At 44.3% G+C, this 24,470-nt stretch overlaps 1 protein-coding gene across 1 annotated transcript in view; it reads right to left on the bottom strand.

Moving 5' to 3' along the window:
* Positions 1 to 35: 35 nt before the first annotated feature.
* The window catches only part of TRMT61A (tRNA methyltransferase 61A), a 75,299-nt gene continuing 50,864 nt past the window's right edge, over positions 36 to 24,470 (bottom strand). The window contains exon 9 of the transcript XR_008209287.1: positions 36 to 5,391. The gene's annotated coding sequence lies outside the window, so the exon portion shown is untranslated. The remainder of the gene's footprint in view (positions 5,392 to 24,470) is intronic.

Here is a 24,470-nt window from a genome sequence, read left to right as displayed (position 1 = left end):
CTGCTAGCACCTATCACATTTCTACTATAGCATGGTTTTTAGCTTTTTTTTTTTTTTTTTTTTGAGCATGGCATTAAAATGAATGAATACAGAGAGATATATTTAATTACAGAAACTTTGCACTTCGCTCTTTCATGTTGAATTAATGAATCAAAGTTCCATAGGTGATGTTTTGCACCTCTTTAAGGAGTAAAGACCATTTCTGATGTTAAAGTATTTTTAGATATATTTTTAACCTATTAAATAAGACAGTGCTGTCTGTGAGAGACAAGTGCCTTTAGGACACCACAAACATGCACCATTATGTGTGGATACAGAAACTGTTTACTGGCATCTTGATGCAAACTGGATTTATTATGCATATATAATTCCACTGTATCTCAAGTTAATGTAATACAATAGGTGAGAACTGCTGTATGGCGTCCTGACAACAAGCATCAAAGTTTGGAAAAATATATTCTATTTAAAAATGAATTTATTTATTTTAAAGTAAATACGGAGATCGGGGACAAGGAGGAGGGAGTACTCTTCCTCTGCAACATGCTTTCAGATGCTGCTGAAAGCCTGTGTCACTTCAGAGTGTGAGTATATCTTGTTTTGTGAGCATGCATGTGATTTCTCTGCATTTTACTTGCCAAAACCAATCTGTTTTTTCAGTTAGGTACCTAAGGTACAGTTTGGCAATGACAGAACATTTGCTGCAGGGTTCTCCCTGGCTCTTCAGAGATAGAACCTGGTTGAATGTATCTGCCCTTACCTAAAAATAAATACATAAATAAATAAAACCATTTCTTCTGGGTAAAATTCCAATCTGTATTCATAGATTTTATGGCTGACACGGAATAGTGATGTTTGACACCTGAATTATTTTACTCATTTCAAGATTTCTCTGTGTTTGAACTTCAATCTCTGGTTTATGCTTAAATTTTTAGGAAATGTAAGAATGTAACAGTGTGGTAATAGTATGCATTTTTCTTTTGTATTGCTGTCAGGTCTGCAGTGGTTTCTTGTAGGTTGTTTAACAATTTAATGGTGGTGTTCTTTGGAGGCCATGTGTAGCTTTATAAGTGTTTGAACTTAGGCAAAAAATGAGTAAGTATAGTTTTCAGATCTATTTTAACTCTGCTTATCTTTCAGCTTCTCTGAATTGAAAAGTCAAGCCTGCATCTCTAGTGAGGCAAATGTGTAAGGTTAGTGCCATTTTCATTAACTGACTAGGATTTGGTAGCACGATACCGTGTGGATTAAGCTTTTTCCCATTGTTCTGTAATCTAATCGATTATTTAAATTTTATGGTAAACTCCTCATCTGGAATGGGATCAGTTCAATTTTTGCATGAATGAAAACTAAATATGCTTAACCAAAAAAGAAAAGGAAAAAGCAGAGATTTCTCAAAGTCTTGCTTTTGTTCTGAAGAATGTAATGATTCCTTTCTATATCCAAACATTGAGGAACACACAACTTCTCAATATGGCAGGCTAAATAATTAGCAAAATGTAAATGGACCAAGTTGCAAAAGCTTGCATTTTAGTGTTCTACCGAAGTAAAGTAACTTTTCTGTGTTCTTTGTAACCTACCTTAGAGCTAAACAGGTTGCTGGATATTTTGGGGAGGTAATGATACTTCATAATTTCTACTTGTTAACTGTATTTCCCTTTGAATTGGTTTTGTTTGGTTATGTCAGTCTTTATTTTTGTTACTCACCTCTCAGAGGGTTTTTGCTCTGTTACCAGTTTGGAGGAGGCTTTTGTTAACATAAATTATTGTACATGCTCCTATGGTGTATGTCCTGATTTACTGCTGTGTAAGGTGTGGCATTTGTGTATATACAAATTCAAGGTTAAATACTGCAGTGTTATATTCCTGATTAATAAAAATACATTGCTAATTTTACAGGGTACTCATTTGAATGTTATGCCCTGCTGCCTTTATTTATTTACGAGTGTGAGTTATCAGAATGTAAATGATTTTTGTCTTAGAAAAAGTGATTAAACATATAGACATAAAATCCTCTCTCTTTTTTTTTCTTTTTTTCTTCTTCTAAAAGTTTGTTTTTTCACTGCTGTATTTAGGAAAATAAAGTTCTTTGTGTGGAAACCACCCCTACCTCTAATTGCTAAATCTGGTGTTTGTTTTTTCTTCGCATCCAGCCTTGCATTACAGTAATTACATCGGCTGGTGCTTGTGTTATTCCTTCAGTGACAGCTGCACACTCCTGGGCTTTGCTTCAATGCTCTCTGTAAAAATGCTTGCAATAGTTACAGGTGTTGCCACCTTTCTGTTGAGGGGTGCTTTCTTAAGAGGTGAGCAAGCAAAAACAACCATATGAAGTCTCTTCATGTCCAAAAGAACCTCCAGTAGGAGTTAAGCTAATTAGATTCTAAACAGTATAGATGAGGCATGTTCACATGATCTGATAGCTCAGTATGTTTTCCTGAGATGCGGTGAGCTAAGTTACCAGCTCACTGCTGCTGGAAATCAGTGCTGATATTTCTGCTCAGAGAGCTGCTGGCTGTGTGTGCTGATTCTGCTGCATGGCCAACTCCTGTGAGCTGATTTAATGCAATAAAACAGGAGGGGGGGGAAAAAAAGCAAAAATGAGGAAGAAAGAATATAGTGGCTTCAATGAGACAAACTGGATTGTAGAATAGCCTAACATGACTCAGAGCAACCACAAAATGAATGGGTGGATCACAGGGCGAGGGCTTAGGGAATATTTTTTAAGTATTTCTGTAGCACTAAGCCATTAGATCAATCTTTTACATAGTTAAATCTCTGCAGGGGAAAGAGAGAAGATGGCACTATCAACTCCTACTCTGCTGCCTTAGTAATGGATTATGATGAAGGCAATGCAAATGAATCATGTATGGAAAACAAATCAGTTGCTTTCAGATGCTTTTTCATGTTGCACAGTAACAATTCATGCAATAAAAAAAATCAAGTGGCCGTGTAGATGTACTGTACCAAATCGGTGAAGTTCACGTGCAGAAAACATGAGGTAAGAATAAGGTTTATAAACAGAATTTTCCTGTATGTGACAAGATCACTCTATCTTGCTTTTCCTTTTAACAATATGCCATAGGAAATGCTGTTCAAAGTCCAGTAAAGCAGTGGGCAGTGGCCCTCAGAGTCACTGAGCTATCTGCTGACCTGTTTGTCTTGATCAGCTATTTACTCGTGAGAGCATTTGCCTTGCTGGGGATTTTTTATGTTTGGGACAGGCAAATTTAAGCACCTGAAATGTTTTAGCTGGAAAAACTCTGACTTCTCAGTATTTAATTTCCATATGGGTGTACCCTCTGCTTTGGAAAACGCTTAGCTATGAACCTGAAGTAGTAAAAGTGCTTTATTACTGAGCTCATGAATAGAAGGCCTGGGGGCTCAAGCTGGCTGCCAGCAGGAGACATTTAAGCGTTAGGATCCTGGAAAATCTTCCTGCTAGAGGAACCTGCTAGGCACATCAGACGCTCAGAGCTAGTTCTATGAGTGAGCTCTCTGCCTGCTCTCCTATAATTTGTGACCTTTCATTGAGAAAGATGGTTCTGAGGAGGATGGTCCCTGAAAATGGCAGGCATTTTGTTTTAGGTCAGTCTGAGCTGTGATGGGGTATGTACCAGTTGTTTGGTGTGGATGCCATTCAGTTTTGCTACATGAAATGATAATGAACACAATCCTTTCAGTTTTATTAGTAGGCATGCACACATAGGCTGGTCATTAGCTGAAGAAGCTAGGGCAGATGTACTCTTGGTTGAACAATTCTTACCCTTTCTATTTGCCAGCATTTGGTCCTGGGGACTGCCAAACACAAACAAGTCATATTGCTTATCAGTGCAAAAATAAGGAAGACGCATTCCAAGTCTGTAAACTCTTCCTACAGGACATAAATCATAGCAGAGTTCCCCATCAGAAGTGGAAAAGTGCAGCGTGTTTCCTAATTGGACCATTTCACATCAATTAGTTTTGCCAGACAAACTTCTGCGCCAGAGGAGTTCCTTGTGAAACCTGTATTTCAGGAAGGTAACCAGAAGCATCTTATGAGAGAGAAACACACTGCTGCAGTTCAGCGTCCTTCATGATCCTGTTTTCTTTAGTTCCCAAACTGTATCAGCTTGTGAATACTCAAAAACAAGCCTGTGAGCATGACAACCAAGATGTTTATAAGCCAAGTTAAATTGTAAAAAGGGGGCAGAGAGAGACAAAATACTGAAGGAAAACAAAACAGAATTTTAATGAAGTTGTCAGGCAGTGGTTTGCCCAACATCTCCAACATCTTTTAGTTTTATGACACAAGAAAAGAAAGCAGAATAAAATCCCATCCTGTTCCCTTTCACCTTCTTGCAATTAGACCTAGCCTACACCCTGCAGCTCATCCTTGTTTTCCACAGTCACCCTACATGCTCCTCCAGGGTACAGTCCAACCACTCGCTGATGGGCCTTAGCCTTGGGCAAGATGGTGCCACCCATCCCTACAGATGCCATCATCACTGTCACTCCCTGTGAAATTTCTGGCAATGGCAACCCTTAGCATGCACTTGGAGTCAGTGTAAGTGGCAGAAGACAGTGTATGAGATGGAGCGTCTCCTGCAATAAACTCTTAATTGGAAGGGATAGTATAATGACTGGTAGCAAGTCTGAGTGAGATATCACTAGTGTTATTTTTATATTGATCTTTTCTAATGACAAGTCTTCATAAAATTGTTTTATTCAGACCAATCTGTAGCCAGTTATCTATCACCCATAGTCTATTTCTTTCCTTCCAGGTGCCTCATGTTAATACCAGTGGGAAAGGAGGTTTGAAAAGCTCAGCCTTGCATTGATCTTAATGAGCAGCCTTGGGTCACTTTCAGAAACCTAGTGGAAATTGAGTTTTCCAGAACAATCAGCATCCAAGGGTTCCCACCATGACAAGTAAGGCAGTGTTTTGAAGGGGGCCCACTGACAGGCCCATGCAGCCCATCATTTGCTCTCTTGCAACCACAGACAGGCCTTGCAGCTAATCAAGCCTCATCTGAAAATGGTGTTTCCTCAGTCTTCTAGTAAAGAGTTGCTCCAAACCATCATGCCATGGGGATTAAGTAACCTTCTAATTTTGAGTATAAACATATTCATGAGAAGCTTCTCTTCTCCCCTGGTGTGTAGTCTGGAATTTGGTTATAGGCTGTGGTTGAACTGCCTTTCAGCTTCTGTTTTGTTTGGCGAAGGAGCAGATTCACCCAGACAGGCCCAGCTCTATTGAAAATCTCTACTCTGTCAATCCAAAGCAAATCTGAAATAGTCCTTTTCAGTTTATCAGGAGGTTATCAGTTTTCAGTGTATCTAGTCAAACTCTTCCAACACAAAGTCAATGTCTTTCAGCAGGTCCATTGGTTAATGCATTGTTTCAAATGAAGTCTGAAAAAAAAAAAAAAAAAAAGAGTAGCACATCCATAGCAGTGCAATTACAGAAAAAACTGACCATGTTTTTTTGGTATTTTCTTTATGCCATTGCTTTTATGCCCTGCCAACTTTGGCATTCAGATATTCTAGCAAACCATAACTCTGAGTGACCTGCAGAAAAGGTGAATAAATATTTGTAGCCTCTGCTAAGTTTGTTTACATCAGAAGCAGCACTACTGTTTGATTAAACAACATAGAGGTGTACTGATGGATTTTTAGATCAGAAGCTATCACTGATCATTTCACTTGTCTGGAAGCATGAGTTAATTTTGGCAAGTCCGGTAGTGTCCAAGCTAGATTAAAAGCCTCTCCAGGGACAGTCTAACCCAATTCGTGACTACGAGACTTGAAATCATCCTTTAAAACAGAAACCTGCTTATGAAGTATGACCTTATTGTAGAGAGACCACTTACGTTGACAGAATATATGTATATATATATATGTGCTTTCAAATCTGATTTATTAGGAATCCTAAATTGCCTACAAAACATCTTATTGAACATAAATTCCCAAAGGAACACGCATATCATGTATGCTTTGTGGTTTCCAACCTTCTTCAAATTATAAACTCAAAAAGTAGATACGGCAAATTAAAATCTACTGACAACAGTTACCTTTCAGGAGCTTCAGGAGCTCTAAAAAGTATGCTGGTGATCCTTGGGAGTCTGTAATACATGAGTTGTAAGATGTCTCCTTGCAAAGTTTGAATAAGTTTACAGCAATGAGGGCAAATATTCTTCAAAAAAAGATTATCAAAAGCTTCAGAAAGCATCAGAACAGCCTCATTTCAATTCAGTGTTTTGAAACATTTCTCAGCACTCCTGTTTCCAAAGCACAAGCCAATTTATCATCTCATTTCTACAAAGCCATTGTGCTACTGACATATTATGTCTCCTTCTTTTGTCATAACCCTTTAATTCAGTTTTGCGTCAAGCATCCTCAGTTTTGTTTCCAGTTCATCTTGTTCTTCCTAGGCACAAGTTGATTCCCAAGCTACTAATCCTTTTATGCACAGTGTTTTCACAACTGCACTAATGGCTGAATTCAGCTTGGGTTCAGGATGGATTTATTAATCGTGGTCTCCAAAAAAGATCAAATGTACTCAATTGGTCAGGATTGGAGACCCCAAAATAGACATGCACTCCACATGAACTCCTGTGTCATGGATCAATGAGATGAAGTCTCTGGTAATTGTGGAGAAACTTGAAGATACAAGATACATAAAAGGACTTTTTGAGGTTCATACATGATACAGGAAGAGACATTAGGAAGACATAACAGACAGGAAAACATGGGAGTCGAAGACTAGTTAACGACAACTTAAAAATACTGGTATGCTCAGCTGATGGAAATCAGAGGTACAAGAAGGAGAATGGGATGGAACTTGAGATCTGACATGACAGCAGGGCAGGTCTGGTGATCATGCCCAAATCCAGCCAAGAGTCACGATTGCCAGACAGGTCTGGTGATAAGGTAAAGCTGGGAATTCAGCCAATGGGATGGAATCAGGGCTTGGGTCAGTGAGTCCAATAATTACAAGAGATAGGCCTAAAAATGAAAATGCTTTAGACAGGTTTTGTTAAGCAGTTAGAGCATCATTAAGAAGTTGGTAATAGAAATTAATCAGGGATAGAGTCAACAGAAGTATAAATCATGGAAAATCTGTTCTTGATCTCATGTCATAAGGCTGCATTTATAGAAATTCAGAGGACTATTCAGCAAAGTCAGCTTCACTGAAGGGCCTGGTGTCATGGAACAGGTCTGGACAGACAGTGACTGTGCAGTTTCCAAGGTCAGGTATGTTTCATGACAATCACACACCAGAACATTCACCAGTTTGTGATGCAAGTGCATTCTCACTAGCCAGCTATGGGATGATGTTATATAGGATGATGCTGTATGGCTGAAGACTAGCAATTATAGGATTTTTACTACTGAGCCCAACCGATCCAAGCTCGCTGAATCGGCTCAGAACTTTACATGGAATTTTGCGTCATCACTGCAGAATTGCTTTCAGTTTTGGCACTGCCTCGCTGAGAACTTTCTGGAGTATTTCTATTAATATATATCTGTGCTATCGATATGGTATGGCCAAAAAGAAGATAAAGATGTTCCTATAGTTTCAGTCCAAAGAGTGATAAGAATTAATGAAGTAATAAAACAGATGTAAGTTGTCTCTTATTATGCACAGAAAATAGCCGTTTCCCCATTTCTCATTTTTGGCATTTCCTCTTATAGATTAAGCAACCAAACACCTCTAGTTTTCCATCACAGAATAGCATCACGTTTCTCCTGCTTATGTGGCTTTCCTGTAGATACTCATCATGGGCCTGTTCCTTGGACAACTATTCATCGACATAGGAGCACAGCTGAGGAGTCATCAGCAATTAGTAGCATTGTATAATTACCTCTCATGCTTTAGCTAATATGTTCCTATAAATGCAGCCAAGAATACCTTTCTTGCAAGAACATCACACAGTCGATTCATGTTTGGTGCATGATTCTGCATGAGCCTGGACCTGTCTGGTCTCACACATAAGCACAAGATCCACACTGCTGGCTTCTGCCTCCACTTGTGTGGTTAGTTGCCACTGTCCACAGTTTGCTGGCCAAGACTGTTCCAACATCAGCAAACCCACTTAGAGGACGACTACAGCTTTAGCCATGCCTCTGTCCCACCACATGAATGGAGGTTGCTGGTTGTACAAGCAGTCTGGAGTGCCAGTAGCTTATGTGGTCCCTTAAGAAACCTGTGACCCCCAGATCTTTTCCAATTCCTGAGTGGTTCTGTGCTCTTTAGATAGTTCATTGGGCAGAAATTACTTGTATGGAAACTTATTTGACTTCCAGAACTACTGGCCTTGGCAAATGGAGGGGAGCTCGCTTCTGAAAGAGGTATATTTTAGCTCCTCAATCTGAATCCTCCAAAGGAAGACAGATATTCATAGAGTCCCCAAGCATTTTGTCAGAGACCACTGACAGGCACTTAAAAATATCTCCATATTCAACAAAAACCTAAGGAAATCTTGGTTCTTTTTATCTTGCTGAGCCTTCTGATTCCCACACCCTTCCTCAGTTTTACAAGTTCAGCTGCTGAAAATAGGAGTGCCTTCTGGCATGCCAGTTTTTCTTGTAATAAAGAGCACTCTTTGGAACCTTATAGGCTTTTGTGGGTCCTCAGCAATGAACAATTTTTCCACAGTTTGGATTAAGGTAGACACGCAATCACCTACATTAGTGATTGTCAGTCTTGCTTTAAGGTGAAACTTCTTCTATGTACCCTATTTCTGCTTTATTCTCTAGCTTGGAAAGTGATAATATTTCTAAGTGAGGTAGATGTGCGTGGTCATCATTACTATAGGCTCAGAAAGACCTTCTTATTACATCTGCCCCTTGCATTGCTGGTTTCTGAGTCAGTAATGGTACTTCAGCTTTGGTCCAACACCCAGCACAGTGAGGAGTTTGCCTGGTGACACCAGAGACCCATGGGGACGTAAGGCCACAGCCCACCTGGAGAAATCAGCTAATGCATGAGCTCAAGGCAAGCCCAGCCCTCTGTGCAGCTCACAGAGAAAGCAGCACAACAGCTACTCTCCTCCTCATGCCAAGGGGTTAAACATTTTGTTTCCTTGCAGTAGACACTGGGATCTTTCCAGCCATGGTTTAGCAGCTGAGTACTGGAAGCATTTTGTCTGCATGTAGAACTGCGCTTTCCTTCAAAGCAGCAGATTGCTGGAGATCATCTCATCTCTCCTCATCCATGTGGGTGGAAAAGCCACCTCTGGCAACACCTGGCAGTGCCCTATGCTGCTCCTTGATTTCCTTTCTGATTTGATGCCTGCTGTGACTCCACATCACCAGGATGTTTCTGCTCTGAAGCACAGATCCATGTGTTCCCCTCGCTGTGGTGTTTCTGCAGTGGGATGGAAGCAGGTTTCTTTTGGGAAGGCAGGGGAAGGGATAGCCTCAGGTTTCTATTTCCACACACTGCACCATTCCCTCGAGCTCTGTCTCCTCCATATGCAATTGCTGCCTCGTAGATAGTGAGGAATTCAATTTCTTCTCTTTTTCTTTCATAGATTCTATTGACTTCTCCCTACAGTTGAGCCCAGTCTGATAGCTGGTCCTCTAAGTCACACAAGAGCCTTGAAAGGAATCAGACATCACCTACTCTGCTGTTTTCTATATATATAACCAGAACACACTTCCCAAAATAAGCTGCAGTACCAAATGATTGCTGCATTGTCATAGGACACAAGATTAGAATCACAGCCCCTCAGCTTTCAGGAAAGCTTTTATAGCCAACCTGACCTTTCACTTTTGTAATTGAAAGCAGCAGGGATGTTACTTCTTCATGGACTTCACCTGTTCACAAGATAAATGTGATAAAGCAGGTGAAAAGAGAAGGTAGTTTAATGGCATTTTAGTAGTGCTGCTTTTAGAGATAGAAGTCAGAGGGATTACAGTCTGCAAGCTTGAAGGGAGCTTGTTCAGGTCAGTGATTTAGTTAGAGAACTATGCTCTGGCTCTTATCTTGTGATGCTTTTGCTGGATCTTCAAAAGGATGCCACCTTGCCAAATCTGCAGCCCTTTCTCTCTGCAACATGTTGGTTGTAGTGGGGCTGGGAGGGGGAGGTTGATCTCTTCTCCCAGGTAACAGCAATAGGATGAGAGGCAATGGCCTTAAGTTGTGCCAGAGAATGTTCAGTTTGGATATTACAGAAAATTTCTTAGCAAGAGTGTGATGCGGTGGTACAGACTGCCCAGGGAGGTGGCAGAGTCACTGTCCCTGGAGATATTCAAGGAAAGTGGAGATGTGGTACTGAAGAAAATGGTCAGTGGGCATGGTGGAGTGAGTTGGGGTTGGACTGGGTGATCTTAGAGGCGTTTTCCAACCTTAATGATTCTATGATTCCTCACTCTGTGCAGTATAGCTGGCTGCTGCTGAATTCCTGACGTGAGCCCGTGCAGTGCCTGCTAAGCCCTTTGGACAGGACACAACAGCTGGGCTCGTTTACTGCCTGGCTAAAAAAGGAGGGTGATTTTGCAGAAATGAGACTGGAAGTAGAAGAATGTGCCTGCATATTTCTGAGTAGACTTCTTAAAAACAACTCAATACAACTCCTGGTACTTAAGGCAATTTTTAGAACCCTTTCACAAACACTCATTTCAGAAATTATCACAAGACTACTGCTTACTCAATTTTTTTTTTTTTTTCTAAGCTGTTTCTGGCTGCAGAAATGAGAAGTCTGTTACTTCAGCCAGCAAAGCCATTTACGTGCAAACGTATGCACTAAGGACAGGAAGTCTCAGCTAAAAATGTCATCCAGCACTTCTGCTGGATGTGCTCTGGGGAAGTGCAGGTTGCTGATGCAGGGTTTTGCCTTCCTGCAGTGCTCCCAAGGCTCTTTTTCCACCTCATTTTGCAGTGGGCGCAGAACACGAATGTGACTCCGCACTCTCCAGCTGTTCAGTACGCCCTGGAAACACCCAAGGCACACCCAGGGCATGCAGCCAGCTCCTCTGCCACTCTATCACCAGCAAACAGCCCCAGAACCACTGCAGTTTGTGCCCTGTGGGACTGGGGTGGACACTGGGCAGTATTTCTCTTGGAAGAGTGTGAGCTGCTGAGCACTTCCTGCAAATCTCCTGCACAAACACAGCAAGTTTTGTCTTGAAGGGCTCTCACTGTTCCTTTCTAGCTGCATCTCACAGTTTCCTGCTCTAAGATTGTTGACAATATAGTGCTACTTGTCCTCATGCCAGCTTTGTCCTGCAAAGTACTCCCCTCATCAGCACGCCCATGTTTATCATAGATTCAGAGAATCATAGGATATCCTGATTTGAAGGGACCCACAAGGATAATCAACTCTATCCTGACTCCAAATCCAAACCCTATGTCTGAGAGCAGTGTCCAAATGCTCCTTGAACTCTGACAGCTCATGGCTGTGCCCAGTGCCCTGGGCAGCCTGTTCCATTCCCATTGCTCTCTGGGCCAGTCTTTTTCCTGATGTCCAACCTAAGCAATCCTGCTCACTGTGAGCTGTGCAGGGTCTGTGTTGTGTGAGAAACGTGGCAGAGTGCCTGTCCTAGAGCACATGGCACCAGTGCCTCCTCTGCAGCCTCTCCTTGCAAAATCCCCTTGCAAAACCCCTGTGTTTTCTTGTTCCTCAATACATAACTTCCTCACTGTTTCTCCAAAGGTCCTCAGAGAGTGTTTTGTCTCTGCATTAATTCATTCCTAACTGCTTTATCTCCTATGAACTCAGGCAGCGTTATCTCTGCCAACCATGGCACTTCAGTTGGAATATTCACAGTCCCTGGGAGTCCCTGCTCCCCCACCACATCCCTGCTGTATTACAGGAGCCTGGAAAGCTGCCCATATTCTCAGCAGATGCTGGTTACAAGCTGGGAGGTGGGTGAGGTGCGGGTGCTTTTGCATGAATATTGCTCTAAGAACTCTAAGAACAAGCAAAGCAGTCCCAGGCTGTTGTGTTTGCTGCATCTGGGCCAGAGCAGAGTGATAAAAATAGGGACAGACGTGGTTCACCATGGAGGACGTATGGCATCCACACGGCATTGGTTCCCTGTGTTGGTATCAAATTGCTAAAATCAGGCTCTCAGGGTCTGATGGGTAACTGCTGGTTCCGTGCGTGCTCTCTGCAGCCTCCTGTCTTTTTGCTCCAGGTGCTCTGAGCAATGACACTGTGCAAAGAACAAAAAGGTAATTGATGGCTCCAACCGTGTGCCTCCCCCTGCCATGTGCCAGGTGAGGGGCTGCAGGCTGTGGCTTGCAGAGGGCCCTGTGACGTCTTGCAAGTGTTGATGGCTGAGTGACGTCAGTCATACAGCATTCTGCCTGGCAGCTTTGCTTTCTGAGCTGCTTTCATGTCAGCTCATGAGCTCAGTGAGGCTGACCCAAAGTGCCTCCAGCATACCTGACACACCACAACAGGCTCGCCTCCTCCTGCCTTTGCCTCCAGGGCCATGCCAAAACCACACGGTGTTTGAAGAAGAGCTGGGTGTCAGCTGGCAGCCGTGCTGGTCACCAGGTGTCTGGAAGCATGGTTATATTGCTGAAAGTTTCAGTAACCTCGATGAGGGAGCATGGCGACAGCGATACTATGACACATCACCAGAGGCCGATGTGTCCAAATGCATCCTGAAGAGTTTTCCTACCTGAGGAAGTTGGTCTGCTTAGTAGCCATGTAATAATTAAGCTCTGAGTGTGGCACACAGTGCATCCATTTTCACTGCTGGAAGCTCTTCATGATGCAGGATGTTATGAGCTTGAGTCCCAGCAGATGCACATTCACATAATAAGGGAAAACTAATTCCCTTTGCTGCATGAGTTGGTGGCAGAGAATCCAGCTCGTGCTATGCAGAAGTCTCACAAAGGCACTGCATCAGTCTCTCTGCTTTTCATAGAATCACAGAATCGTTAAGGTGCCCACTGACCGCGTCCCTCAGTGCCACATCTCCATGGTTCTTGAACACCTCCAGGGACGGTGACTCCCCCACCTCCCTGGGCAGCTGTGCCACTGCATCCCCACTCTTTCAGAGAAGGAATGTTTCCTGATATCCAACCTGAGCCTCTCCTGGTGCCCCTTAAGGACATTACCTCTCATCCTATCACTGAATGTCCTTTGTCCCGCTTCCAGGTTTGTAGATGTGAAAGGACACAAGTCTTTTTACAGTGCACAGCAGCTTCATCGCAGGGCTGTAAAAGCAGGCAAATTTAAAGTGAAAACTGTGCAGAAAAAGACTTTGAGTCAGGAATTTTCTAATCAAAAATGATCAAAACATGCAGCAGAGATCCTTTATGCAACCTTAATTGTACTTGTAGGACTTCTGTCCCTTGAATGCACAAAAAAAATGGAAACAGCTTTGAAAAATGTAACATTCACCTGTAGAAAAAAACCTGAAGAGGGAAATTCATATATTTTTTCAGCTCAAATGGTGATTAGGAAAGCAATAGGAACAAGATGCCATTTGGGCAGAAGAAAGGTCCACAGAAGCTCAGAATGAGCTACAGCTTCGCCCAGCCTCCTGAACTGGCAGCTGCTATTAATGAAGCTTTGTATTGGGCCAATGAAAAGAGGATCTGCTCTGAAGTACAGGCAAGAGAAAGGTTTTGTGGGCAAGCTAGTGTGATGAGTAAGAAAATTGCCAGCTCTTAATGGGGGTTTTCAGTAGGAAAGGGTGTGCTATTCAGCTGCCAGGCTTTGTTTTGTCGGCTGTATTTGAAATACTGTGTTTGTTTAGAGGTAATGTTCTCTGGGAGTTCATGGAGATGCAGGATGACACACACTCGTGTTGGTCAGCTTCAGCTAGGGAGCTTCTCAGGGCGATCCTGCTGGATGTGGTGCGACCTGGCTGCTGGGTGAATCAGCTCCAGGTGGGTGCAACCTTCCCACAGAGAGAGAAGCAATACTAAATCAACTGTCTGCCAGGCAGAGTATGGTGACATTATCCCACCCAAGAAAGGCACAAGCCCTTGTCTGCATCACAGAGCCAAAAAGTAATTTCTGTTAAAAGGGAACCCTGGAGGCCATCCTGTCCAAGCCCCTGCTCAAAGACTGGTCTTGAAATTAGGTTGATTTTCTCAGGGCATTTTCCAGTTGAGTTTTCAGTATCTCCAAGGATGGCAAGTTCACCTCTTTCTGTGTCTCTGCTCCAGTGTCCCAGCAGTTTTACTGTGAAATAATTTTATTCTTATGTATGTCAGCATGGATATTTCTCTTCCTTATTTGTATGGCTTATTTGTAATAATGCTGGTTCTTCTATTTTTCTTTAAAGAACATGAGATTCTAAAGAGGTCTGTGTTTTACCCTGAGGATCCTTAAAGAAAGTGAGATTGTACTTGATATTGGTTTCTTGTCAGCTTCATGCCCTAGTAGAGGAATGAGGGACACTGTTTTAAAGACTAAATACAGCTATGAAAAACACTGTCAGCTTCTTTCTTGATGCCTTTCAGGAAAGATAAAACCATGGCTTGATGTACATAAGCACTGTCTGCAGTTTCTCTTGCGAACCAGAGATATACAGATTCAAAACCCAATATTTCAGCAACTCATATTTTATACTTGAGCAGCTTGAACAGCCTCTGCAGCAAATATTGCTAGGATTGAAATATTCTGCTCTAGTTGAAGAGGCAAACCACTGTCTGTGTGGTGTCTTAGCAGGTACTGGTGATACCAACACAGAGGGTAAAACGAAGCCCTTCTATATGAAAACAGCATCAAACAGAATGTCCCAACCATTTGGGCTGGGAATGTACTGAAGAAGTGGCTGACATCCCAGGCCTGCCTTAATTGAAAGTTTGAGAATGGCGAGGTTCACCCATAACATTCATTCAGGGCATTTCAAGGAGAGGTTTCCAAACTCAGCCACGTGTACAAGGACCTTCACCTCAAAGAATGACTCAGCTGCCAATTCGTCAGCTCTCAGCAGACAATGGGATCCATCCCAAAATGGTCTCTTCTTCTTCAGCGTTTATCTTGAAAGAAAAGCTTATCCTGAGAGATGTTCCAGCTCATGGAAAGAGCAAAGGACCACAGCCCACTGCAGTCCCTACAGGAGCTCTTTGCTTAGGACTTTTGTTTATAGGACCTTGAGATACTTGGTTTTAGTCAGAAAACTTTCTGTTCTGGCCACAGTCCAGATGAAGCAATTCCAAAACTTTCTCCCAGCCGTATGGTTCCAGTGTTCCTGTTACCTCTCAGATCACAGAATCATAGAGTCACAGTCATAGAATGGCTTAGCTTAGAAGGGACCTTGAAGCCCACCTAGTTCAGACCTTGTACCATGAGCTGATTGCCCCCCACCAGCTCAGGCTGCCCAGGGCCCCATCCAGCACCCACAGCTCTCTGGGCAGCACTGCCAGGGCCTCACTGCCCTCCAGGATCAGGCCACAGTTCAAGGAGCAGGGGTTCCAGCACTGGTCAGCAAGTGCCTGACTGCCCCGACTGATTGCACCTGTACGAAGGCAAACGCATAACGAGGGTTTATGCTAAAATCTCAGCACCCCAGGGAGGCTCCAATGCCACGGTGTTCTCCCATCTTGGGGCGCTCCCTGTCCCCCTGAGCACCTCAGGATATCTCTCAAACATTCCCTCTGAAAGGAAGATCCAGTGCAGGCCAGTCTACTTGATCAAAGTGGCAATAGCTGGTAGGAGTACAGCATCAAAGGGATTCCTTTTTGAGCAAATAAGCACCCGTAATTTAAGCAGGAGTTTTGGGGTTTTTTTTTTCCTCAGGAAAATATTGATGAGATCATTGCTACTGCATTTTGAAGGCAACTGGGTGAGCAAAAAGCAAGGCTTAGCCATGAGGTGGCACTCTGAGCATGCTGTTTGGCTGAGATGTCATTCAGAATGTTCCTGGGAGGGAGGAAATTCCTTCAATTCGATGATATGACATAAACGTCACGAGCTGTGATTCATTTCAGGTTTACACCCTTTGTTTCTTTCTGCAAAATTAATCATCCAGCTATATTTGTTGCATTGCTTCAAAACACAGGAGTTCTAGGAACAGAAGCACCGCAACTCCATGTTTTTGTCATTTTTCATCATATTCATCACCTGGCTTTATATCTTTGCCGAAGAATACTAATTCCACTAGTTGTTCTCTGTAGCAAACTGGCATACCTTGGCGCCTGTTCTGAATTTGTTTCTGGCTTTGTTTTCATCTCCCACCACCAAGTAGATCTCAGAATAGGAACCCGATTTAATGGACTCCAGGTTTCTCACATAAACCCCTTCTTAACCTTTTCAGCCATTTAACTGTACTTGCAGTCTCCTCTATTGTTCCACATGAGGTTTCACTTGGGAAGGATTTCACCGGAGACCCTTTTTTTAGGATTATACTTCTAGACAAAATATAATATTTAAAGAACCTTTCCTGTTAGTCCCCTTGATTTATTTTCTTATTATTACTAATATGTTTTTTCTTTTTTGCATTACAGTGCCTTCTACTCCAGTAACAACCAACAGTTCATTAGCGTGTTGGCTGCACGTTATTGCTTCTCCAGGAAGAATTGCAGTTAGGGTAATTGAAGGGTGAAACGAAAGGCTTTGTGGTTAGCACTGCAGAGCAGCACTGCAGACTGTAAAATCGCTGTTCTGCTTCCTGCAGCCAGAATTTCCTTACTGGCATCAGTGGGAGAGAGACCAGGCTTTTCAGTGCGGTGGTAAGCACTACTCAACTGCAGAAGAGAAGGCAGCTGAAAGGCTTTAGCATAAAACTTTGCCTTCTCTCCAGCACATTTTTTTAACCATTTCAACCAACTGACCACTGAAGCCACCCCCAGTGCTCTCAGCCCCTGTTCCCTCCCTGCATCCCCTGACCCTGATGCTCTGTGTATTCCTTCCATTCACCACTCCTGTCCCTGAAGCCCTTAACAATGCGGCGCTTGTTACAGGGAAAAGCATGAGCTCATCCTTTGTAATCAGCCGACTGCATTCGCTGCCATTTCAAAGGAGGTTTTGTGGCAATTTATGAATGCATTCAGCCAAGCCAGCGCTATATAAACTTTGGTTGAATCTTCAGGGAGTAAAAAGGAGTGGATTAAGTTCTCGTGTCTGCTGTAAGAATAGGTTTTGTGAATATGGGGAAGCCCCGGTTATTCAGATAATACAGTCATGTTTCTGTCCAAACACAAGATCTCTTAGAGGCTCAGGTTGTAGTGCTCAGGCACCCACATGGCCGGGTAACACAGATAATCCTCTGATCCTCTGACATTCAGGGCTGGAGGGAAACAAAGATGAGAAAATGGGAAATGCAAATGAGTAATTCTGACAGTGTGAAGGAAAGAGTTTGTTGGAGCCCAAGCCTGCCAAAAATAGTGCTGTAACAACTGCATTTTAGACAAGTGAATTCTAATCACATGTAAATTGCATTTTTTAGATTGGATTCACTGCAGCTTTCTATTTAGGTACCTGTCTGAGGTCTCTGTGGGTCTAGAGTTCTTATAGTTTCTATCATCTCTGCAGTCTTTTCTCCATTTGTGGCAGCAAAGAACAACACCTCACTAACACGATGGGTGCTTTGTAGCTTCTGAGAATTAGGCAGCTGATGCCTTTGGGGTATTAACTACCCCAAGGGCCTGAAAGATAAAGTAATGGTGTTGTGCTGTAGCCAGGTACCAGGAGCTGAAGTAAGCAGCCAGGATGAGTTTTCCCACTGCACACCAAGGTACAACAAAGCAGCTGTGACTCTGCCTCTGTTCCTTCTTTCTATTACCTCAAATATTAAAGAACAGTCCAACTTCTGGACTTGGAGCATTGCATAACCTAGTTAAGTTATATAATCTACTTAAGAAAACATTCAGCACTGAAATAGAAGGCATCTTCATGGGTTTGCTGTGGGACCTTGGGGGTTTGCTCGTTTCCACATACCATATTTCCATTCTTCTCAGCCATTCCAAATGATGGTTTGATGAATTCTTTACAGAGGAGTCACACCACAGTCCACTAATGACATAGGAAGGGCTGCTGTAGCTTCTCTGGGGTTTCCTACACCGGTCTTGTCTGCATTAGCTGGGCAAATCGAAAGGCATACTGGCCATTTTTTCCCTTTTTGACATTGGTCTTTGAAACTTCCCTGAGAACAGCCTACAAAAAACACCACAGATGCAAAGGTCTTCACACTCTTCTAATTTCAATTTCATAATGAGCCTGGCTTTGAAACTAAAAATTAGTAGCTCAGCTTCTCCTCCTAATGCAGGGAGGGCAGCAATCTCTTTACATAACACAGGGAAATGGCAGAACTCTGCCAGACGGCAGCGGGCTCGGTGGGGAGAGAAGCCTTCAGATCCGCATCCATTGTTTCCTATACTGACTCATCTGAAGTCATTTTTGTACGGTTTCTCATCGTTAGATGTAACGTAATTCTGGTTTTATTTTTTTCTCCCAGCTGCACAGCTGTCTTTTATAATGCACACAGGTTATATTAAACCGAGCTCTAATTATCACTGCGCCAAGAGGCAGCAGTACTAGGACTGCAGATGAAACACAAAACAGAGCTACAGCAAAAAGTACAGTAGATTAAGCCTCACTCATGACCTTTTAAGTCTCGTGGGTGAGCTCTGAGCTACACACTGAGATAAAGTGGAATTTCCTGGCTTCAGCAGAGAGAAACTCATGTCTTCTTGCTCCAAAGCATAAAGTACTACTGCTCAAGAGAAAGGAGAATCATCCCTGCCACATGCCAGACTGTGGGGTGACTTCTTCTTTTCTTGATAACACTCACAAGCACATATCTGACAGTCAGTCCTTTAAGGTAGATTACAAACTCTGTTGCTAACGTGCACTCAAGAGCATCAAAATAATTAAATCATGTAGTATCCAAGAAAGTAAATAAGTTCTTGTAATGTTAGCAGCTTACAGGAGGCACGGAGGAACAGAAGGCTGGGGGATTGATGTGTTTCCAGACACCACGAAATGAAGCTCTGCCAGAACTGAGAGGTATCTTCCCTTTGTCTCATACTTTAATCCTGTGTCTCTTTTTTCTTTTCATTAAGATAAAATGTTTCCTTAATCCACAACACTGACGTTGTTGGGTGTTTTTTTTTCAGGTAAGCCCTAAGTCGCCAGTATTCTCCCACTTCAGAAAAGCCGAGCGCCATCAGCTAGCAGCCATGAATATTTCAGCTGATGTCATTATTATTTCACAACGGTAAATGCTGCAGGGAAGAGCAGGGAGAGGGCAGCACGTTTCGTTCAGCTGCACTTGAGGGTAGGATGTGCAGAGTCACAGGACTGGGGACAACCTCTCTCTTTCCTAAAGCATCTCCTCGTGTGCAAAGGACATGTTTGTAGGCAGCTCACACTGTGTTCTTGGGCAGGGTCTGCAGCAGGAAGCCCTCCTGTCCCCCTGTGTGTCCCCAGCCACCGCTAGGTGATCTTCCAACCCCTTATTTGCCACCCCATGACTGAAGGGAGGCCCTAAACAGCCCACAGAATGTTCCACAGAGATGCTATTCATGAAAATATTCCGTGCTGCTCCGCAGAGTGCAAGCGGCAGTTTTGGGTTTCCTGGGAAGAAAGCCTATTAAGCAGCCTTTCTGGGAGATTGCCATGGCAACCCTCACACAATGCCAGCGGCCCAGATTTGCCTCAGCCCCTTGTTTCTGAGCTGACAGCAGTGATTTTAATGCTCCTTGAACCAAATCTTTGCATGCGGAGAGCGCTTTAGAAAAATGCTTTTAATCAGGGCCGGTTGTTCTCGCTCCTTTATTCGGCTGAAGCGAGCGGGGCCGCCTCTCTTGGGGCTGCAGCTGGGGAAGGGCCACAAAGCAGGCCCAGGTTCTGTGATTTCAGTATCCTTCCGTGGTGGAGGCTCCGTGCGAATGATGCTCGGGTTTGTTTGCACAGGGGATGCTTTTCATGGCCTGAAGCCATAAGCAGGGCTGGCTTGTGGCACAGGCTGGTGACATGGGAGATGGGGAGGCAGAGCCAGCAGCTGAGGGCACAGCTCAGAGCTGCGCCTCTGCGTGGGTGAAGCCATTGGCCATCTGACCTGGGCACACGGCGCTCCAGGCTGCCAGAGAGCCAGCAGATGGGCTGGGAGTTGGACACAGCTCACTGCGGATAGGAAATAAAAACCAATGTGTCTGACCAACATGACCCAACCCCTACAGCAAGGAATCCCCATCCAGGGCTGTGGGTCCCTGGCAGGCCCTGCAGGGACTAGGTCAAATGTTTTATTAGTCCCAGGGGCTTGGATTGAAAAGGCTGTGCATTGAGCTTGGAGTGCTGTGCCCTTGATCACCAACACGTGCACCTCCTGCAAGGGGAAGTAAATCAGAGCTCCACGTGCCATGTGTTCCTGTTGCTTTGTCACATCTGCTGAGGGCCAGACACCAGCCCCCTCATTACTGCATGTGGCTCAGTGCATGCATTGGCAGCACTCCTCGGATGAATGGCTGTGTGCTGTGAGCATCCGGCCTGTAAGCAACATGCCAAGGGGAGCGTTGAGCGCTTCTGTCTGTGCAAACACTGGGAAGAGAGGGAGCTCCTGAGTCACTGCACCCTGGCCTGGGCCAGCTCTGGTAACCCCATGAACTGATCCTCCTCGGGCAGAGCTGCCTGAGGATGCCCAAAGCTCTGCGCAGCCACATCCTCATGTGAATCCTACCCTGGCGAGCGCCTGGGAGAAAGGAGCTCCCTAGCACAGGGGCTGGTGGCAGAGGTAATGCAGCAGATTCCTTTGAGCTGTAAGAGCATTTATATTCCTATGTCATTTGCCTATGGCCTAAACCCCTTACTAATGCCTCGGCTGGCTGGAAGCCACTACTGTGTTTATCTGCTCTGCATGCAGCTGGTGGCTCCTGACAGGCTGCCTTGCTGGAAGGGGTGCTCCCACACCACAGAATTGGTTGGCACATTGTGGGCAGGATAAGCAGGCGCTATCTATATTTATCAAGGCAAAGAGAGAAGTTAAAAACTCTAACTTATTGTTTCTTTGCAAGAAGAGGACCCTTTGGGCTTTATCTGGAACAAACATAGCCATCAGAAGCACAGTAGCCTGTACACAATTACATTTTAGGGGCCATCTTGCCGCTCTGGGTACCAGGCTGGTCCCAGCCTGATCACTTTGGTTATCTCTGTGCTGACACAGTGCTCCAGGCACTGCAGTGACCCACATGGGTGGGATGCACTCTTGGGATGTGCTGTTGGAGAGGCTGTCCCACTGCCTTCCCTCAGCAGTTTGCAAAGACAAATAGTTTCCCTCATATTTGTGTATGAGGGAAAATAATAAATACAGAATGATGCATTTTGCCTGAGGACTGGTGGCATTTGTTTTACCATGCTATGCTTGTGAATGTTTGTAAACATGGTGGGAATTCACCCTACTACAGCAACAATTGGGATCCGTTGATTTTTTAATTGCATGAAAAAACACATTGTGTTTTTTCCTTTCCCTTGAAGGACTGCCTCCTCCCTGCTGGCTTCTGAGGTACTTTGCAGACCATTCCTGCTGAGCTGGAGGCAGAGGAACAAGTTGTGCAGCACCCAGTCCTAAACCCTCCATCCAGAAGCTTCAGATCTTCAGGATGGTCTGTGAGCACCACAGAGGCAGATGGGAGAGCCTTCAAACCTATGCTGGAGCTTTTGTAGCTTCTTGTGCTGTGAACCAAAGCCTGCAGCCCACATACAGGTGAAGCTTTTTAAGTACAAAGTAGGTTAGAAATTCAAGTGAAGAGTGCCCACATGGCACCAGCAGGAGATGGGCAATGAGCCACGGGCTTCCTGCTGCCTTGAGGTTTATAATCCAGTGCTTGAAATCTCCATCGCTACACCACTGCCCGTCCATGTGCCCCATTACCTTGTGTGCAGCTGTGTTCCTTCCAGCCATGTGTGGCTATGTGTGCACCTAAGGACCACATCTCCTGCCACTTTCTTCTCGAGAGCAGTGGAAAGTCACTCCCTGGTTTAATAAAGATGGAAAAAATCACAAGTCCAGCAAGTCAGCTTCACAAATATGTGAAAATTGCTCCTGCGGAGGGAGTGTGCCTGCTGCAGTGCAGCCAAGGCACAAGGAGGACCTTGGCCACGGACCCAAGTGCTGATAAACCTCCTTAAGGGCTGAAGGTCAGGTTTGGCAACGCTGAAGGACAGCAAGCTGGAAAAAACCTGTGTTTAGGCATTCCCAGACTTCCTGTAGCTCAGAGTGCTTTTATTAGGTTGAAATGTTGAGCATCCCCTTTCCTCAGGCCCAGTTATCCCAGCTGAAGAGCTGAGGGCTGGTGCCAAGGTGGGCTACTGGGTACCCAGGATAACCTGCAGCATGATGTACCCTCAGAAACACTCCTGTAACAGTTGTGAGGGCCTTGTTGAGGATCACGTTTCTATTGTGGAATAAGGTTTAAGATGCTCCGAGTCTGACTCATCTGGGTGTGCAACATTACTGACAGTTTTTATGCAGCTGAGTCTTCTGGCAAGAAATGGATTTTAACTGCTTGCCTGACCCAACTCAGCCAAACCTGAGATGGGGCTTGCCAAATAACCCATGGCACTGTGCTAATCCTCCCTCATAAAGTCTAAGCTTCACGTGCAGCTCCCCGCTGCCTCTATTCTTCTGGGTTTATGACACATAGGAGACATGAGATGATTCATTTTATCTTTCTCACTTGTGTACTTAAGAGGTACCACACAACCTGATGTTCAGGTGGACCCCGGCTTTACCCATAGGTTGGGCCTAAACCCCCTTGCAGATATTCCTTGGAGACAAACAAGATCAGGATGGATGGGACTCTGGGCACCTGATGGAGCTGTAGGTGTCTCTATTCATTGCAGGGGGGTTCTCTCCCAACTCAATTCTATGATTACATGAATTTTATATATATATATTCCTTTATTTGAGATCTGCAGCATTTTGCCTGACTTCTCCAGTGGAGACATCTCCCTTGCACACAGCTCTCACCTCCAGCCTGCACCCAGAACAGTGATCCAAGCATGTGCTGGGATTCCTGTCCTGTTGGAGCATGCTTCCAGCAAAAACCATGCATGAGCAATCTAGTACCCTCCCAAAGCTCCTGCTGTCTGCCAGGATGCTCAGCTGCATGAGAAGAAGGCAGAAACTGTCCTATGAGGGCCCTTTTGATGGTGGAGTCCTGTCTGCAACCTCTTCTGTCACGACCTCCCCGAGTAGCACTCATCAGGCAGTGCTGTCAGATTTGCAGCCAGGCTTTGCTTGCCACTGGAGAAGTGTGGTAATGAATTCCCTTTGGGTCAGCATCATCTGCCGCAGCAAACTAGACAGATGGAGCCTGAGGGAAGCATTTCCATAATGAAGCAGAGAGGCAGAGTACCTCTGTGGATGGCAGGAGTTCCCCTCTATTAACAACATTCTTAACAAACACTTTTGATGATCCTTTCACACTAACTGTTCTTCTTAGAAGTCTCTTCATTCAGTTTTACTGCTTCTCATTTTAGAGAGCTCCTTGAGCTTTCTTACAGCCCCATTCATGGACTTTTATTATAATTCAGTCCCTTATGGACTCATTTATTGATCTGCTGCACCTCCAAGTGGGCTATTAACTATGCAGTTAGTTATCACATGTGAAACACCAGTGGGAAATGTTAAATGTAGCCCCCTCCATTAAACTCAGAGTGTTCTTCTTTTCCCATCAGAAACAAATGGAAACAAAGAAGATGTCTGTGAGGTACAGCAAAGGGGGCCAGATAAATGCAAGAGCGGGAGGAACATGCTAGTGGCTCTCCTGGAAATAACTTTCCAATGGCTCCTTTTCTGTCACTTGAAGCCCAAGGACTAATGCACAACACAAATGTCTTTACTCAGGCAGCATTCCATGGTCACACACTGTCAGAAGTGTTCAACACAGCATGTTCTTACCAGTGGGCACACATCCATGTACACGGTCACGTCCAATTACCAGTGACAAGCCACACCACTGAGACAAGACATCAGGCCTCTCGGCTTTCTTCATGAATCACAGCATCATAGAATCATAGAATTGTTTGAGTTGAAAGAGATCCTTAAAGACCATCTTCCTTTTCAGTGAAAGGGACACCCACAGCTCCATCAGGTGCTCAGAGCCCTGTTTGGCCTGACCTTAGCTGTCTCCAGGGATGGGGCATCCACCACCCCTCTGGGCAACCTGTGCCAGTGTCTTATTACCCTTATTCTGAAAAACCTCTTCCTTATATCCAGTCTAAATCTCCCCTCTTTTAGTTGGAAACCATTTCCTCCTTTCCTGTCACAACAGACCCTTCTAAAGAGTCTGTCCCTGTCTTTCCTATTGCCCCCTTTACATACTGTAAGGCCACTCTTATGTCTCCAAGGAGCCTTCAGTTCTCCAGAACACAGTCTCAGGAGGCTTCAGGAGCTGAGACGGGCAGAAAAACAGCAGGTACTGTGAGCACTGATAAAACCAAAGAAGGCAGCAACACTACATTAAATATGGGTTTGGAATTTAATTTTAAAATTCATCTCATTCCATGTCTGCAGCCTTTAGCTAATTTTCTTCCCAAGATAACTCTGCCGTTGCTAAGCCTTCCAGGAGAGAA

This window comes from Tympanuchus pallidicinctus, unplaced genomic scaffold, assembly GCF_026119805.1.
Source record: "Tympanuchus pallidicinctus isolate F22 unplaced genomic scaffold, pur_lepc_1.0 scaffold3, whole genome shotgun sequence".
Classification (NCBI taxonomy): domain Eukaryota; kingdom Metazoa; phylum Chordata; class Aves; order Galliformes; family Phasianidae; genus Tympanuchus; species Tympanuchus pallidicinctus.
This window is presented reverse-complemented; position numbering and strand designations above follow the sequence as displayed.